The sequence below is a fragment of the Saccopteryx leptura genome, chromosome 2 (genome assembly GCF_036850995.1).
Source record: "Saccopteryx leptura isolate mSacLep1 chromosome 2, mSacLep1_pri_phased_curated, whole genome shotgun sequence".
Lineage (NCBI taxonomy): Eukaryota > Metazoa > Chordata > Mammalia > Chiroptera > Emballonuridae > Saccopteryx > Saccopteryx leptura.
The window spans coordinates 203,080,773-203,099,241 of NC_089504.1; the positions used below are offsets into that span (position 1 = coordinate 203,080,773).

Here is an 18,469-nt window from a genome sequence, read left to right on the forward strand (position 1 = left end):
AGAATAAATCCCACTTGATCATGTTGTATGATTTTTTCCATATATTGTTGGATCCGATTTGCTAATATTTTGTTGAGGACTTTAGCATCTATATTCATCAGAGATATTGGCTTATAATTTTCTTTCTTTGTGTTGTCTTTGCCTGGTTTTGGAATCAGAATTATGCTCACCTCATAAAAGGAGCTTGGACGTCTTCCTTCCTCTTTAATTTTTTGAAATAGCTTGAGAAGGATAGGAGTTAGTTCTTCTTTGAATATTTGGTAGAATTCAGTTGTGAAGCCATCAGGCCCTGGACTTTATTTGTTGGGAGTTTTTTGATAACTGTTTCTATCTCATTTGGTTTAATTGGTCTGTTTAGGTTTTCTGATTTTCCCAGATGGATTTTTGGAAGATTGTATGTTTCAAGGAATTTGTCCATTTCATCTAGGTTGTCTAGTTTTTTGGCATACAGTTCTTCATAGTATTTTCTTACAATATTTTGTATTTCTGTTGTGTCAGTTGTTATTTCTCCACTCTCATTTCTAATTTTATTTATTTGAGTCCTCTCTCTTTTTCTTGGTGAGTCTAATTAAAGGTTCATCAATCTTGTTTACCTTTTCAAAGAACCAGCTCCTAGTTTCATTGATCCTCTGTATTGTTTCTTTAGCCTCTATGTCATTTATTTCCATTCTGATCTTTATTATTTCCTTCCTTCTACTACATTTGGGCTTTACTTGCTGTTCTTTTTCTAGTTCTTTTAGATGCAGGGTTAAGTTGTTTATTTGAGCTTTTTCTAGCTTCTTAAAGTTTGCCTGTAGTGCTATGTAGTGCCTCAGTACTGCTTTTGCCGTGTCCCATATATTTTGAGTTGTTGTATGCTTATTTTCATTCGTTTCTAGAAATTTTTTTATTTCTTCTTTGATCTCATTCTTAATCCATTCATTATTTAACACCCTGCTATTTAGTTTCCATGTGTTTGAGAATTTTTGAGCTTTTCTGTTGTGGTTCATTTCTAGTTTCATGCCGTTGTGATCAGAGAAAGTGCTTGATATGATTTTAATCTTCTTAAATTTTTTGAGAGCACTTTGGTCTATCCTAGAGAATGTACCATGAGCACTTGAAAAGAATGTATATTCTGCTGCTTTAGGGTGAAAGGTACTGAAGATATCTATTAAATCAAGTAGATCTAGTGCAGCGGTTCTCAACCTGTGGGTCGTGACCCTGGTGGGGGTCGAAAGACCAAAACACAGGGGTCGCCTAAAGACATCAGAAATACATATTTTATTTTAAAATGTATTGTATAATAAATATGTATTTTCCAATGGCTTTAGGTGACCCCTGTGTTTTGTTGTTCGAACCCCGCTGGGTCGCGACTCACAGGTTGAGAACCGCTGATCTAGTGTGTCCAATAAGTCTGCTGTTTGTTTGTTAATTTTCTTTCTTGAGGATATATCTAGTAATGTTAGTGGGGTATTGAAATCCCTACTATTATAGTATTGCTTTTGATCTCGCCCTTTAAATCCATCAAAGTCTGCTTTATATATTTAGGTGCTCCTATATTAGGTGCATAGATATTTATAATAGTTTTATCTTCAGCTCAGACCCTAGCACTCAATACTGTTTTCTTAAAGGCTCCCTCCTTCTTGGGAACTCTACTCTGAGTGCCACGGGAGAGCTTGTTTTGCTGGTGTCCTGCTTCCCTTTGCTGGTATTGCTGGATTCCAGGGGAAATATTCACTTCAGATTTGGGGAGTGACTCAGCCCAGGGGTTAGGTTGGATGTCTCTCAAAGTGCTTCGCCCTGTGTCTCATAGATTACACTCTCTTTCTCTAGTCCAGTCCTCTCATCTCTTTCTGTCTACCAGAGCCCTGGGTAAGTGGTTGTGAAAGAAGTTTTCTGCATGGTCCCTTTAAAAAGAATCCTGGGTCTGAGAAATCTGTCTCTTTCTCACAAACAGTATCCTGACTTGTTTTACAGCTAAATACTGTCCATATGCCTCTTCTAGTCTCTGGGGCTACAGGCTGGGGCTTTGTTCCTGGGGCCCAGGACCCTCCCCTCTCTGCTAAACTTGCTTCCTGCCACGCGAGTCCCTCCTGGCTACTGTTCGCTCTGGGGAGCTGGGCAGCCCTCTCTGTATTTCTGCCTTCCCTACCAGTCTCAGTGTGGCTTCTTCAGTGTTCCTTGGTTAAAGAGTCCTCTTAGTTTAATCCAAAATTGGTTTTTCTAGATGATGGTTCTTAAAATTAAGTTGTAATCCACTTTGGTTTTTGGAGGTGGAAGTTGGTATGTCCGCCTACTCCCTTGCCATCTCGCCACCCCTCCAACCTTTTTTTCTTATATTTGGGAATTGCCTACCTCATGAGTCATGGAAGAAGGCAGAGATCATTTCCTCTGTTTACAGAATCTAGGGACCAGATACTTGGTGTCCTAATTTTTCTTCCAGCTAGAATGGGAACCTGTGACATAGTCACCATGAGACTGTAATTAATTAATGACTCGAGCATACAAAGGCAATAAAGACTCCATTTTGGTAGCAATGAGCTGTAGCAGCAATAACAACAAAACCAAGTTTTGAGGGGCAGCTGTGACAGTGGTCTAGGAATGGCAGGAGGTGTCCAAGTTGGCATGAAGTTTACACCAAACTCTCTTTTTGACATGGCTTTAGCTACAGTTCTGGTTGCTGTTTCATGTCTTTCATTACTGTCTCCCCACCACCACCACCACCACCTTTCTAAAGTTCAGGAAATCTTTCTAGGTGTTCCGGGTTGCAACACATGCTTTAAATAATTAAAAAATTATGTTTAAGTCAGCAAGAGCTTTATTTCCCTTCTGTTGCATGCAAGGCAGGAAGGAGAGAGGTGAATGAGCATTTATTTTCTAGGAAGCGAAGGTGCAATAACTAGAAAGGGCTCTGAATCCAAGAAGTAAAAGGCTAGAGGAACACAGCATATTTTATACACAAGTTAGTTTTTTCACTTGACTGGGAAGGGTGGAGTTAATATACTCTCTTAAGGTACTGCATGGAAAGTGGGAGGGAGAGAACCTAGGTATCTGCAAGGCTGGCAAGGGGTAAATGTGAGGTACTGTGTGTTTTGACAGGTTCTTGGCTGAGAGTATGCTGTGAGGATGGGCAAAGATATAGCACTGGGGATGCTATGCATACTTTATTTAGGTAAAGCAAGAGACAATTAAGGTGTATTGGAAGTAGCTTTGTTATTATTTCAATTTTCCCTGGCTTTACTAGTTATAGGTAAGTTTACAATCATACTAATAATCTAATTCCACTGACTTTTGCTTTATTTTTCTAAGGTAAAGCATTGACCTTATATAAAATTCTCTTGAAGTATTATCAAATGCGTCTGGGGGTGTCTCCCATTGTGGTAAAGTGAAGATGAACGTAAACTCTTTGGCACGTTTTCCACTGAGAGGCTCTCTTTTCCTCTTCTCCTTGATTCTGAGTTGGCTCTGTGACTTGTTTTCAACAGCAGAATGCAGCAGAAGTGATGTGGTATAGTGTCTGAGGCTGGACATAAAGAGATCTACAATTTCTTCTTTTATCTCTTGGAATAATTCTTTTTGGGACCCAGCTGTTGTGCTTAGAAGAAGCCATTTGGAGAGAGTGGGACCCAGCTCTCCCACTAATCCCAGCCAACAGTGAGAGCTGAGCTGTGCCAGGCAACATCCCTCAAGACTGGGGTTTCCTAACACAAGAACTATAAAACAAGGTGTTTTTCTTGTAACATACTTTAAAATGGAGGTGAGGAAAACTCTGTTATTTGCTCACCAGTATTTAGAATAACTTAAAATCCCTCACTTTGTAAGTCTAAGTCATGAGTAGTGGCGCACTGGACATGGAGCACATTCAAGCAATGGACCTCCGTGTGCTCAGGATTCTCCCTCTCCCAGTGGCCAAGGGTTTTAGTTTCATAGTTTTTCTTTATTGAACTCACTATGCTGGGCTCCTTCATCTTTTAGGACTTGTTTTTCAGCCAGAGGATCCTCCATAATATTATGAATAAAATTCTCTTGTTCTGTCCCACAAGTTCTGCAGACACACTCATGAAACAAAGGTCTGCATCTTGTTTAGGTTCAAGCTAGGACAGCTGCTATGCTGAGTGGGTATTTAAGTATAATCACAGGCCAATATTGGACTTTTACTCACCTATGCTTTCCACGTGTGAGAGATATACCAAGTGAATGAATTGATGTAACAGGACGTAACTGAGTTTCTCAATAGTAGCTCATAAAATATTTCCATTTGTGGAAAGAGACTTTCACGTCTTAGACTGGCTATAAACAACATATGCCTTTATTTCTCGTGTAACAGTGGGTAAGCCAGGGATTATCTGCTTGAGGCTGGGCTTTTCTGAGGCAGCTGCTTCATAAATCTCTCTTCCTCCTTGTTGAACTGATAAGCTAACTCAGAAATAGCCTCACGGTAATGGAAGCAACACAAGCTGTCTGGCAAAGTCTTGCTCCCTGGTGTTTGGCACAAGGCGGCACCTGCTTCACTAGGGACACACCGGTTGAGCCTGGTGCCAGGTTATGCCTGTCTTTGTGAGGCAAAACTTACCTTCATGAAGGTTTTTTTTTTTTTTTTTTTTTTTGTGATTTTGGGCATTTTGACATCCTCTAGCTTCTCTGCACCACTGTAGGAATCACATGGCAGGCCCCAGTGGGGACTCGGGGTGGCCAGAATTGGAGAGGCTGCCATCACTGCAGTCAGGTCATTGGCACAGGGCTGCCACCTCAGGCCTGGCAGGGTCCCCGGCTTTTGAGCCCAAGAGTCTCTAGTTGCCAGAACACGTGCAAGCTGGTGGTGGAAGGGATTCTGGCACCCCAGCAGACAGGTCCTGGTTCTTCATTGAATATTTCTTCTGTTGTACCAGCAGAAAGCTGATTCTATAGTGAGAACACTCCTTTTGTCTGTCTCTCAAACACAAGCTGTTTCACCTTCCATATCCCACTAGTCTTTGAATTAGGAGATGAAAGCTGTGCCTTTTTTACGCCTCCAGTGATGGTGAGAGGAGGAGCATCCTTCTCTGCATGTTAGGGAGTCACTCTGTTCCTGTCGAATGAGCAAGGAAATGAACGGAAAGTGGAGTACCAAGGGAAGCCCTGCGGGTGCCTCATGGGGCTCCTGTTTGTGTAACAGCCAGAGCTCCAGTGAATAGCAGCACTGACAGTGGTTCCCTGAAGGGGTTAGACAGCAGGATACTAGAAGCCAAAGGGAATGAAAACCTGGTCAGTTTTAGATGAAGCCTATCATTAGGTTGTCAATAAAGCAACTATCAACTGCAAAGCAGTGGTGCTGTAGGTGATGCTACTGGGTCATAACAGTAGAAGCTTAGATTTAGAGCTTCCCAGCATCAGCAACTGTTCACTGATGGGTTTTTCAATCCCTCAGCTCTTGGGCTGGTTGGGCAGAGGTTTGGGCAGCTGAAGCTCTTGGGGCTGTTGCATTGGATCATGTATCCTAACATTTCTAGCAGTATCATTTTCCTTAGCATTATGATGAGATAAATATTGGGAAGTTTTATAATTTAAGGAACCTCTAACCATCTAGTAGATGAAGTGACAGCTTGGTTCCTTCTTTATTATGTATTGACTGATGCCTGATACAAACCAAAGGCCTACAGCTCAGAGGCTCCTCCCACCATCATGACTGCTGGCTTAATGTACATGATATAGCCAGTTGTGTCTGTATCCAGTCCTGCTTATGCCAGTTATATTTTACTCATTCACACAAAAATGAGTGAATGAAATCCCCACACCCAGAAATAGCTTAAATTTTGTGTCTTCATGTAACTTATATTTTGATGGGGAGACAATAAACACATGAGTTGTTGTAATTGTGACAAATTAAATATCTAATAAAATAATGAAATATGAATTGTAAAAGGGAGAGCATTGTTATTATAAATTAAATTGAATTTGGAAAATATGAAGAAGGTAAATTTTTTAAAAAATCATAGTTAAATTGGCTTTAAGCAAGAATCCTTACAAGTTAAGGAAAATTCTAATTCTGTTGTTGGCTTGCTTCACAAGAAACTTGAAGTTTCACTTCATGTTAAGGAAACTGAAACCTGAGATTGTATGACGTGTGTTATGGTGGTTTATAATTGTACAGAAAATATAAGGGACCTTGTTGGAGTTCCTTATGATTGACAATCATTAATATTTGCTTTCATTGACACTCTTTATTAATTGAAAAACTACATGAATTGTTTTGGATAAGAGAGTTTTTATCCTAACCCATTCAATAAATATTTATTGAGCATAGGCTCTTTCAAAGCTCTGCTTACAATATTCGGAGAGATGCAAAAATGAGACAAGAATCCCATTCAAGGCATATACTGTAAGAAAGAAGGTGATGTTGACTTAAGAGCTATACGAAGAGGTAGTGGGATGATTTCTGAATGTGTAGGTCAGGTAGGAGGAGCACAGATCTCAGCTTTGGGACATGACACAGGGTTGTTTTATATTAAGAAGTTGCCCAATGAAAGCTGCCACAAGTTTACGGTAAGGGTTTATGAAGGGCTTCGTAATAGTGGGGGAAAGGGAACATAGAGGAGTGATGGAAATAAGTAGAAATTTAAAAAAAGAAATAGATATTTATTCAGCTTGTAAAATTACATTTGAATTTTGGAAGGCACCTCAAGAATCCTCTTGCTGTTTAGGCTCTTGGTCATGAAAATGAGAGACTCAGGGTGGCCCAGTTCATTTGTGGTAGACCTGGAGCTAGGATCCAACCCTCCTGGTTCGGAAGTTATAGGAATTTTTTTCTTTTTCTTTTTTAATTTTTTTTTCCTTTTTTACAGAGACAGAGAAAGAGTCAGAGAGAGGGATAGATAGGGACAGACAGACAGGAACAGAGAGAGATGAGAAGCATCAATCATCAGTTTTTCATTGCAATACCTTAGTTGTTCATTGATTGCTTTTTCATATGTGCCATGATTGTGGGCCTTCAGCAGACTGAGTGACCCCTTGCTTGAGCCAGCGACCTTGGATCCAAGCTGGTGAGCTTTGCTCAAACCAGATGAGCCTGCGCTCAAGCTGGCAACCTCAGGGTCTCAATTGAACCTGGGTCTTCCACATAACAGTCCGACACTCTATCCACTGCGCCACCGCCTCGTCAGGAGGAATTTTTTTCTTGAAGAATTAGTATTGCTATAGATAATGAGTAAATATATCAGGGTCTGCTAAAATTAACTGCTGTCATTGGCAGTGAGATCGAGAATTTGAATGTTTTGAGTTGGTGGTTGCAGATTCTTTTTCCTTTGTGATTATGCAAAAATATTTTCTAGTGGTTCCTGTGTTGTCCTAACACCACAGGAGCAAGGAAAAAAATATGTGTTTGTAGGCCTTTGAGAACAAGAATTGTTTTACAAGGTGCTGATTGTATTATTAACTATAAATTATGAAGCCGTGTCCAGTAAAATGTTTTTTTCTCATTTGTGTCAGAGACAGACTTACTGTGTATGACGGGGGGTGGGGGGGGGGGGAGAAAATAAAGTAATAATAATACTGGCTGTGTTCATTTTTTCCTGTGGCTGTTTGTCCTCCACATTCTTTGCATTTCTAATCAGACTCACAAATCTCCAAACTGAAACTGTAGAGGGGACCAATTCTACTTCTTTTACCTGTCCTGCATCAAGTTAGATTTGTCCTCTTTCTTCACAGTACATCAGACTAACTCATATGAAACATTTATTGGAAACCCAAATGAACCTGTTTGTGCCATCTTGTTTAAAAATATGTGTATTTGGGTATGTATGTGTGTTTGTATGTCTTTATGCCTATCCATCGCCTATCTATCTATCTATCTATCTATCTATCTATCTATCTATCTATCATATATATATATATATATATATATATATATATATATATATATATATATATATATATATACTTAAATGTTTTCCTACCCTGTCCATAGATAATTACATTTATTTACTTTGGTCTGATCAATATTAGAAAGGCTTCTGTGAACATCCTTGTAATATATCTCTAATGGTTTCTTTCTTAACTCTTCATCCATTTTAGTCCTATAATACATAGGAAAAACTAAACTTCTGTATTCCAATTGCATTTGTTTTCCTGCATGTACTCACACTCCAGTACAGTTATCACCAAGGAAACAAAGTGGAAATCTCCTTTCTTTCCAGCCCAGGGAAGATGACACAATAAATCGCCAATTGTCTTCCAGTTACGTTTCATTATAAGGCAAGGATTACATTTATGAAACATTAAACTTTTCCAAGTTTCCCAAATTCTTCTATTTTTTTTTATTCTAATTTATTGGCTGTTCTTTTTTGTCTTTGGGGATTCCTTTGGGAAGTTTCCCAGGTCCCTGTCCAGGACCCATCCATCTCTTCTCTCTCTATATTCTCTTGGTGATTTCATCCATCTCCGTGGTTTTAAATACTATCTTTAAGAAGATTGTTTCAGTTTCTACTGTATTAAGAATTCCAGACTGATATAACCCAACCAGTTACTTAACATTTGCACCTAATGTCAAAAAGGTGTCTCAAACCTGATCTGGCCCAAACTCTCATCTCTTACTTTCCTGTTCCCTCAAACCTGCTCCTCATTTCAGTAAATACTATAGTGTATCTCTCTCTTAAATAACTTAAGTAAAAAAAAAATCAAGGTATTTTTTATTCCTTTGTTTCTCTCATTATCAGTATCTGGTCCTTTGGACACAGCTTCTTGGCTTGACTCTTGCTGCCCTGCAAGCCATCCTTTCTCCTTGTTGATCCAGAGTGGTCATGTCACACTTGTTTTCAACTCTTTTAGTTAAAATTCATTCCTTACCCTGAATTATCAAGCTTACCTAGATTCTGCCTATTCTTTACACCTTTGACTAATTTCATACTGCTTTCCCTATTGGACATCATACTTCAACCATGTTAGACTTAATTGTTTTAACCGATTTCTGTCTTAGAGTCATCATACTAGGATGCTCTTCTTCCTGATCTGTATGCTTTTTTTTAAATATTTAGATCTAAGCTAAACATATTACTTTACAAAGTGCTCTTCCTGATCACTCAATCTAAAGTAGAGCACTCTTTAGCATTATCTAATTTTAATAATTGCATAGTACGGGTCACTAGTTAATATTTTTTCTCATTGACTTTCCCTTTCTCCCATCTTTTAAAATATCAGTTTCATGGATGTAGATATTTATCATCAGTGTAAGAGACTTATTAAATGCTCTATCTGTATGTCTGTCTGTGTGTCTGTCAGTGTATCATCTACCCCTATTAATTAAATGAAAGGTGTGTTAACCCAGGTGATTTATAACATTTAAGGAGCAACTATCATCTTAAATTTTCTAAAATGATTACTTTGTTTTAATCTTTATTGATGAAGAGTTTAATTTTATGATTCATAGAAGAATATGAAGTTATAAATTTCTAAACTATTTCAATTTAAATGATCCAATTTTCATTGATTTGTTTTGTTGAAAAAACTACAAACAAAATATTAGATGTAAGATTAAATGCATTCAAAATTATTAATGTCCATACATTTCTTTTAAAATCTTTTAATATCTTAATATTTTACACTTTTTTACAGTTTCTAGACAAAGTCCACATACTGCATTATATGCTTATAAAATATGGAGTTTTTTTTTTACTGAAGCAGGATAATTAATTTGAGCAGTTTAAACAGAAAGTTAACATACTGTTTTTCCATTTTCTGAAAGAAATTCTCTGTGAGCTCAAATGGCTAATTAAAAGCCTGTGCCAAAGTTTAGCAACTCAATAATTATCAAAAAAACAAAACAGAACAGAAAAATACAACCCACTAACACATTTCTGCTCTTTCTTTTTCTTTTTTTTTTTTTTTTTTTGTATTTTAACAGGCTTTGTCAATGCCATAGAAATCTGCTATTAATGTAGATGTAGAAGTAATATCACCAAAGAATAAAACATTGAAAATAATCTTACCTAAGAATAACAGTGGTTTGCATGAGAGACGATACATATAGATTAGAAATACAATACTGTTAAAGCTAATGGCTATATAGTTACTAAAAGCATTCATCAAATAAACGTACTAATAGTGAAGCTTCCATTAGAGGCTTATTCATTTACCAACTTTAAGGTGTCTGTCAACTTAATGTGGTTCATTAATTTATATTTATCATTTGATATAAAGCAACCTATTCTCTCCCATAGCTAGATATGCATTTAATCATCATTGCATGTATATATGAATTTACACAATTCTATTTGGATGATTTTGGTTCATGTACGAGATTATTGAGATAAGCAGTTGGTTTTCCATGATGAAGATATTGGGCTCCACACCTCTGATATCTGACTAAGCAACAGAGGAAAAGCCCAAACTCTCTCTCTCTCTCTCTCTCTCTCTCTCTTTTTTTTTTTTTTTTTGTATTTTCCTGAAGTGAGAAGCAGGGAGGCAGAGAGACAGACTCCTGCATGCGCTCAACCGGAATCCACCCGGCATACTCCCCAGGGGGCGATGCTCTGCCTGTTTGGTGTGTTTCTTTGCTGCAACCGGAGCCATTCTAATGCCTGAGGTGGAGGCCACGGAGCCATTCTCAGCACCTGGGCCAACTTTGCTCCAATGGAGCCTTGGCTGCAGGAGGGGAAGAGAGGGACAGAGAGAAAGGAGACAGGAAAGGGTGGAGAAGCAAATGGGTGCTTCTCCTGTGTGCCCTAGCTGGAAATCAAACCCGGGACTTCCACATGCCAGGCCTTGCCACCGAGCCGACCAGCCAGGGCCAAGCCCAAACTCTTTCATGCACAGACTGTGGATAGGGGTATAATCACAGACAGGGCAGACTTATGCAGAAGGGTGAGTTAAAGCTCTCCAACAGGGCTTTTGCAAGGATCCTTTTCCCACTAGGCACCCACCCTCACTGGATAATGTGGTTCAAGACCTAAACTTAAAGCCCAACATTATGTACTGCCTTGACCTTTGGTGACATCAGGAAGGCTCATCTGGCCTAACTCCATGTTCCCACCTTACACTGCTCTTGTTGGATGAGGTTCTCTAGCCAGGCAAATATCCTCATTAAGGAAACCAGGCAAAGTTCTTGCTTACCAGTGAGTAAGGCTTCAGCTCCCTGTCCGCCTGTAGAATTATTTAAACAAGCCAGTCACATCCTCACACCAGGACTGGAGGCACCATGCTCTTTTGATACTCCAGAACCTACCTCCCACAACCCCTGGTTTTTCAATCTGTTCCTGAGTGTAGTCTTCTGTGACTCTCCATGGCATGCGGTGTCCTCTTCCCTCTGAGCTGTGTCTAATAAACTTCTCTTTATCTCAACTCTCCAGTGTCAGGTGTCACGTGTTCAGCCATCCCTGTTACTCTGAGGCAGGACTCCCTCATAAAAAGGGTGAATAGAAAGTGCTCAGAACAGGTGATGATGCTCCCTTGACCCCACCCCATTGTTCTCTTTGACCTTTTTCAAATATCATGCTTTCCAACATCCTTGGACATCTTGCTATGTCACTGCTAACCTTGTACTTGGAAATGCGCCCTTCTTGTATCTATCTTTGAGGGTCAAACAAGGAATCCAGCTAGTAGTATAGACTAATCTAATTCCATATGCACAAATGTATTTTAACTGAATTTCTAAAAGAGAGCTACCTTAGTTATAACTTTTTAGTGGGCTTAATTTTTGAAGAATATTAAGAATTTTAGTGGGAGAATTTTAAATGTACACTATCAAAAAGGCAGTCAATGTAAAATTGATGCCCTTGCAAGCACAGATGGGAAGAAATGTCCTGCTTTGCACATAACTAAACCCTTTGAGGATGTTTTGGTTCCTTGATGATCAAACCATGAGAAGAAATGTAGAAAACAGAAAGTAAGTAATCTTCTGAATAAATAATATGACTAAGATTTATTAAACTCTTACATGTACCATGATCTAAGACTTTCACATTTAGTTTTTACAATGAACTTATTTTTGTGCAGTGATCTCAGATTTAAAACAAAACAAAACAAAACAGAACAGAACCCCAAGGCACAGAGAGTTAAATAAGTTGGCTAGGGCTAGATAATGGTAAAGATATGACTACAGGCTTTAAGTCTGTCTAAATCCAGGTCTAGAATCTTGGAAAGCACTCTGCCCTGCAGTGAATTTTTATGCTCATGCATGTGTTGGGGGCCACACAAATCAAGCATGCCACATGATTTGCAACCATACCATTTTCTAGTGGTGTAGTCTTGAAACAGCTGCTTGATCTCTCTTGTGTCCTCTTTAATAATTAAAATCCAGTGAACAAAAAGCACCTTAGAGAGTTGTTATAAGGATTTACCCACATAATCTAAGTACCTGTGATGTTTTAGTCTTTCAATTCATGTTTAGTCATAACCTTTTTTTTTTTTTTTATTCACTTAGTTACACATTCAGGGAGTATTTTTGGAGTCTCTGTTATGTGCTAGCTACTCTTCTGGATATTTGGAATCCATCAGTGGAAAAGAAAAACACAAAAGAACTCTGCCTCATCCACTTCCTATTCCATCCACTAAATTTACAAGTGAATCAGTCAAATATAAAATATAAAACCATGCAATAACTAGCAGAAAACATAAATGAGTACTATAATCTAAAAGTGGCAAAAACTTTTCTCACTATGTCTTAATACCTAGAAGGAAAATATTAATGAATTGATGATTTAAAAAATGGTTTTACACATGAAAAAGAGCACCAAAAATAAAGTAAAAAACAACAGAATTGAGAAAAAAATGCAACTTATGTAAAGAACTTTAGAAAGAAGGAAAAACCAATAGCCTCATTAAAAAACAAATTAGCACTTAAAACAGATAGTTCACAAAAGAAATTCTAATAGCTTTCAACCTAACAAAAATATGTTACACTTTTTTAAAATAAGAGAATTTCAAATTAAAACTACACTATGACATGGTTTCTCAATCATTGCTTTGACAAAATACAAATGTTTGACAACTTATTATATTAGTATGGCAGTGGGATACTTACATGCTCTTGTCTGCAGTAGGAATGCAAACTGGGACACCTCTATCAAGGGGGAGTTGGCAATATCTAGCAAAACCACATATAGTTTACCCTCTGACACAGTGATACAGGGATAAACTTCTGGGAGTTTATCCCAATGAAATGCAGACAAAAATTTTATTGATTTTGTTGAGACCTAGGGTTTTCATCATGGAAGAAACTAAATATAGGTCAAAGGTGATAAGGTTAAGTAAAAATCCTGTAGTTTTAAACTTGAAATATGAAGAAAATGTATTAAACTTATGAAGTATTTGTATTGATTTTTATATCTTAGCTCTAGACATAGAGAGAATATAGAAAAAAAGGCCAAAGAGCAATGACAATGCACATTTCCAGCACCATATTATTATCTATAAATATCATTCTCAAAAAGAAGCCAGGGAGAAGCACTTCTAGAATGAATGGTGGACTAACACCTCCTTAAATCCCATATTCCATAAAAGCGATGAGAACTCTGACATAAATGCTCACAACCAACTTTTCCAGAATATGGAAATTAACCAAAGGCTTATAATAATTCAAGGTGCATTTATTTTTTAAAAAGATTGAATATCATTATGAGCAGTAAACTTTATGGTGTTTTATTTATTTAATTAATTTACTTTATCCATTTGCCCATGGAAAGACACTTAGATTGTTTCCATATATTGCCTACTGTAAATTAGCGCTGCAGTGAACATGGGAGTGCATCTATCTCCTCAATTATTTGTTATTTCCTTTGGGTATATACCCAGAAGTGGAATTGCTGGATCATATGGTAGTTCTATATTTAATTTTTTTGAAGAACCTACACATTGTTCTCCAAAGTGGCTGGATGTATACAATTCCACCAATAGTGTACAAAGATTGTCTTTTCTCCACATCTTCACTAACACTTATTATCTTTTGTCTTCTTGATGCTAGCCATTCTTATGGGTTTGAAGTGATATATCATTGTGGTTTTGATTTTTATTTTTCTGATGATTAGTGATATTGAATACTTTTTCATGTACCTCATGGCTATTTGAATGTCTTATTTGGAAACTTGTCTATTTAATTTCTCTGCTTATCTTTTAATCTAATTTTTTGTTTTTGTTTTGAGTTATATGAGTTCTTTATAAATTTTGAATTTTAACCCCTTATCTAATACATGGTTTGCAAATATTCTCTCCCATTTCATAGGCTTTATTTTTTATTAAAATTTTTTTTTTTTGCATTCAGAAACTTTTAAGTTTGATGTAGTTGCAATGGTTGATGTTTTTCTTTTGTTGTTTGTGCTTTTGGTATCATATTCAATAAACTGTTGCCAAGACCGATGTTAAGAAGCTTCTTCCCTAAAAGTTTTCAGTATGAGGTATTATGTTTAAGTCTTTGATCTGAGTTTAATTTTGTGAGTGATATAAGATAGGAATGCAATTTTATTTTTCTGCATGAGGTTATTTAATTTTCCCAACAATTGTTGAAGAGACTTCCCTTTCCCCAATGGAGGTTCTTGGCTCCCTTATCAAAATTAGTTTACTGCATATACAAGGGTTTAATTCTGGGCTTTCTGTTCTATTGGTCTATGTGTCTTTTTTTTTTTTTTTAGATTTTTTAAAATTCATTTTTAGAGAGAGGGGAGAAAAAGAGAGAGAAAGAGAGAGAACAGGGGGAGGAGCAGGAAGCAACACTCTCATATGTGCCTTGACCAGGCAGACCCGGGGTTTAAAACCGGTGACCTCCACATTCCAGGTTGATGCTCTATCCATTGCGCCCCCACAGATCAGGCCTATGTGTCTATTTTTATACCAGTACGTGCTGTTTCAATTACTATAGCTTTGCAGTACAGTTTTAAATCAGGAATTATGGTGCCTTCATCTTGTTTTCCTTTTTTATGATTATGAGGCTGTTTTTTTGTGTGTACGTGTATGTGTGTGTGTGTGTGTGTGTGATTCTACAGAAATTTGTTTATTTTAATTCTGTGGAAAATTCCATTAAAATTTTGATAGGGTTGGCATTGAATCCGTGGCTTTGCGAAGCATGGACATTTAAACAATATAAACTCTTCCAATTCATGAACACAGGATGTTTTTCCACTTGTTTGTGTCTGCTGCGATTTCTTTAAACAAAGTCTTGTAGTTTTCATTGTACTAATCTTTCACTTTCTTAGTCAAATTTGTCCCTAGATATTTTATTGGTTTAGATGCTATTATGAATAGGCTAGCCCCTCTTTTAAATCTTAATCCCATGATTAATGCAGGGCCAACTGGGATAAGTCTGCTTTGATTAAATGTCATTGGGGTGGCTACGGGTCTCCCAGTAGCATCTGCGAGAGAACCTGGCCATGGCAGAGATGGGAGGCCCTTTAGCAGGTGCTTGGTGAGTGTTCCTGGAGCAGCTGCCTTCCAGTGATTATGTTAATGAAAAGTACAAACTATTCACTCTTCTTAACTGTATTGGGTAGTTTGCCTGTGGTATAGTTGTTACATAAAAACATACATCTTTACAACTTGATGGTCCCAAGTTTTTTTTTAAAAAACATTTTATAGAAAGGAAAGAAGTAATATGAAAACAACTCAAGAAATATACTAACAAGCAACAATATATGGGGAAGAAGGAACACATAGTTCTGATTTAACTCGGGAACTGAGAGGAGACTGGAAAACATGCATCTTGGAAAGCCAGGTGTGAAGAAGTTAGAGTAGGAATTTATATGACCTGAGTCTCTTCTAATTCCTGAATAAAAATGATATCTCTCAATACTTAAACTTCGTGGCTCAGACACCCACCCTCACTTGGCTCTATTCCTTGCTTACTTCTAGCCTTTATTTAAATGATTCTGAAAAACTTAAAGATATAACATCAGGCCCTGGCCGGTTGGCTCAGTGGTAGAGCATCAGCCTGGCGTGCAGAAGTCCCGGGTTCGATTCCCGGCCAGGGCACACAGGAGAAGTGCCCATCTGCTTCTCCACCCCTCCCCCTCTCCTTCCTCTCTGTCTCTCTTCCCTCCCGCAGCCAAGGCTCCATTGGAGCAAAGATGGCCCGGGTGCTGGGGATGGCTCCTTGGCCTCTGCCCCAGGCGCTGGAGTGGCTCTGGTTGCAACAGAGTGACGCCCCAGAGGGGCAGAGCATCGCCCCCTGGTGGATAGAGCGTTTCCCCCTGGTGGGCGTGCCGGGTGGATCCCAGTCGGGTGTATGCGGGAGTCTGTCTGACTGTCTCTCCTCGTTTCCAGCTTCAGAAAAATACACACACACAGACACACACAAAAGATATAACATCAGAAGAAAAATAAAATAACCGCACAATACTCCTCTTTTGATGGCTAGTTTACTTGGTTACTAGAAAATTCTTGAAGAAAATTTAAGTGTAAGTCTGTCGCTTAGCTGAATTCAGTCCATCACTTAATATTTAGAAAACACCCCTCAGTTCACACTAATAGCATTGTTGATGGTACATATTACAGAGAGATAGCTGACCAAAGTTTGTTTTAAAACCAAAGTTGAATCTACATCAGGGTTGAGAGGGGAAAAAAAGGAGTCTGAAATCACAGGAAGTACACTGAATATCTAAGACCCCTGTCCTTCAGGACACTTCCTTTGGGGTCTTCATCATTATAAATATTCTCTGCCATTTACCACACTTGCACAGTATTCTCTTCTGACACAGAACAGATCACTCAAGATTCACTGGGATTCCAGGAGAAATCATATATATTGGCGGTGTGACCACCATAAATAAACAACTCTGGTGGCCAGTGTTCTGCATCTCCCAGAGTTTGTTCTGCTTCATTTTTACTTAAATTCCAGTCATTCAGTTTATGATCAGTACCAGTGGAAGCCAAAATAGTCCTGTTGGGAGGCAACCACTGAACCTGAAAAATTTGGTCTTTATGTAATTCAAAGGGTTAAAGTTAAGCTTCATATCTCTCAGATCCCACAAGACAAGAGTTATCAGCAGATCCTGTGGCAAGAATGAACTATAAAGACTGAGAGAAAGTCAGTTCACATCAGCAGTGTGAGCATCAACTGAATGGCTTGGTTTGAAAGTATTATTTGAATGAGTATCCCAGATCATGTTTCTGATCCTCATCAACTGACCCAGAGATTCATGGAGTAGATAGATGGAAACTTTCTCTACTACTGCTATACACCCTGTAAGTATGGTCTTTGCATCCACAACCCTTCCTTCCTTTGGAAAAGCTCTAATGACCCATAGGCAGATAGCATGGTCATCTAAAACACTAAGTGCCTACTGAGATTTGGGTTCCAAGAAATCTCATAGCCTTCCTTTTGATGTCCATGGAGATGCAAGTCTGGGGTGCATTCCTCAGAAGGATCTGGTTTAGCAGGATGTTCTACATAGTCAAAAACAAGAACATCTCTGGATAGAGTCTTTGTTGCAATGATGTAAGGGTTCTGTGGCATATAACGTGCCTTGTTTACTTTTCTTTCATGATTGATCTTGAGTTCTATTTCATTTTTTCCACTAGCAGAGCCAAAATCTCCAAATTCTCCTTTTTCGCTGTTGTAGTGTGAAGTACCAAACTGAGCATCATCTTAGGGAGCTGCATGCTGGCTATCACAAGGTGGTTTTGTATATCCAACATGTCTGTACCCAGGACAAGTCAATGAATGTTGAAGTCTTTCCCTTCTGGTCTGGTTACATCTGGAAGCCATTGTGCAGGTAAGCTGGGCCACTCCAAAGAACTGGTCATCACCAAATCATAAAGAAAAGGGGTGTTCTTTTTTCATATTTTGTACTCTTCATTGATCACTTGTTCTTCTACTGTGTCATTTTTTTCCTTTATTTTTTTATTTAATTAATTGTGTTTACATAGATTCTAGGTAACCACGAATGCATCCCCTCTTCCCCCTATTCCCCTTAACATCGCCCTTTCCCCTCTCCCCATAATGCCCTCCCTCCTTCCCTTCAGGTTTATCCCATCCTATCATCCCCTTTCCCTCTGTCCTCTTTTCCTCTGGTCCCTTTGATCCCTCCTCTGTCTCAATTCCATTCCTCAGTTTTCATTATTCTTTGGATTCCTCAAATGAGTGAGGTCATATGATATATTTTTTTCTCTGCCTGGCTTATTTCACTCAACATAATAGTTTCCAGGTCCCTCCATACTGTTTCAAAAGGTAATATTTCCTTGTTTTTCATAGCCCTATAGTATTCCATTGTATATATGTACCAAAGCTTTTTAATCCACTCGTCAACTGATGGATATGTGGGCTGTTTCCAGATCTTCACTATTGTGAACAACGCTGCCATAAATATGAAGGCACAATTCTCTTTTTCAGTCGGTGATATGATGTCCTTGGGATATATTCCTATAAGTGGGATGGCTGGGTCAAAGGGCGGTTCTATTTCACATTTTTGAGGAATCTCCATACTGTTTTGCACAGTGGTTGCACCAGTCTGTATTCCCACCAACGTGCAGGAGGGTTCCTGTTTCTCCACATCCTTGCCAGCACCTATCCTATTGTGTGTTGTTTTGTTAATGA

General features: G+C 38.4%; 1 pseudogene; it reads right to left on the reverse strand.

Moving 5' to 3' along the window:
- Positions 1-16,531: 16,531 nt before the first annotated feature.
- LOC136393283 (histone-binding protein RBBP4 pseudogene) lies at positions 16,532-17,754 on the reverse strand (annotated as a pseudogene).
- Positions 17,755-18,469: the final 715 nt, after the last annotated feature.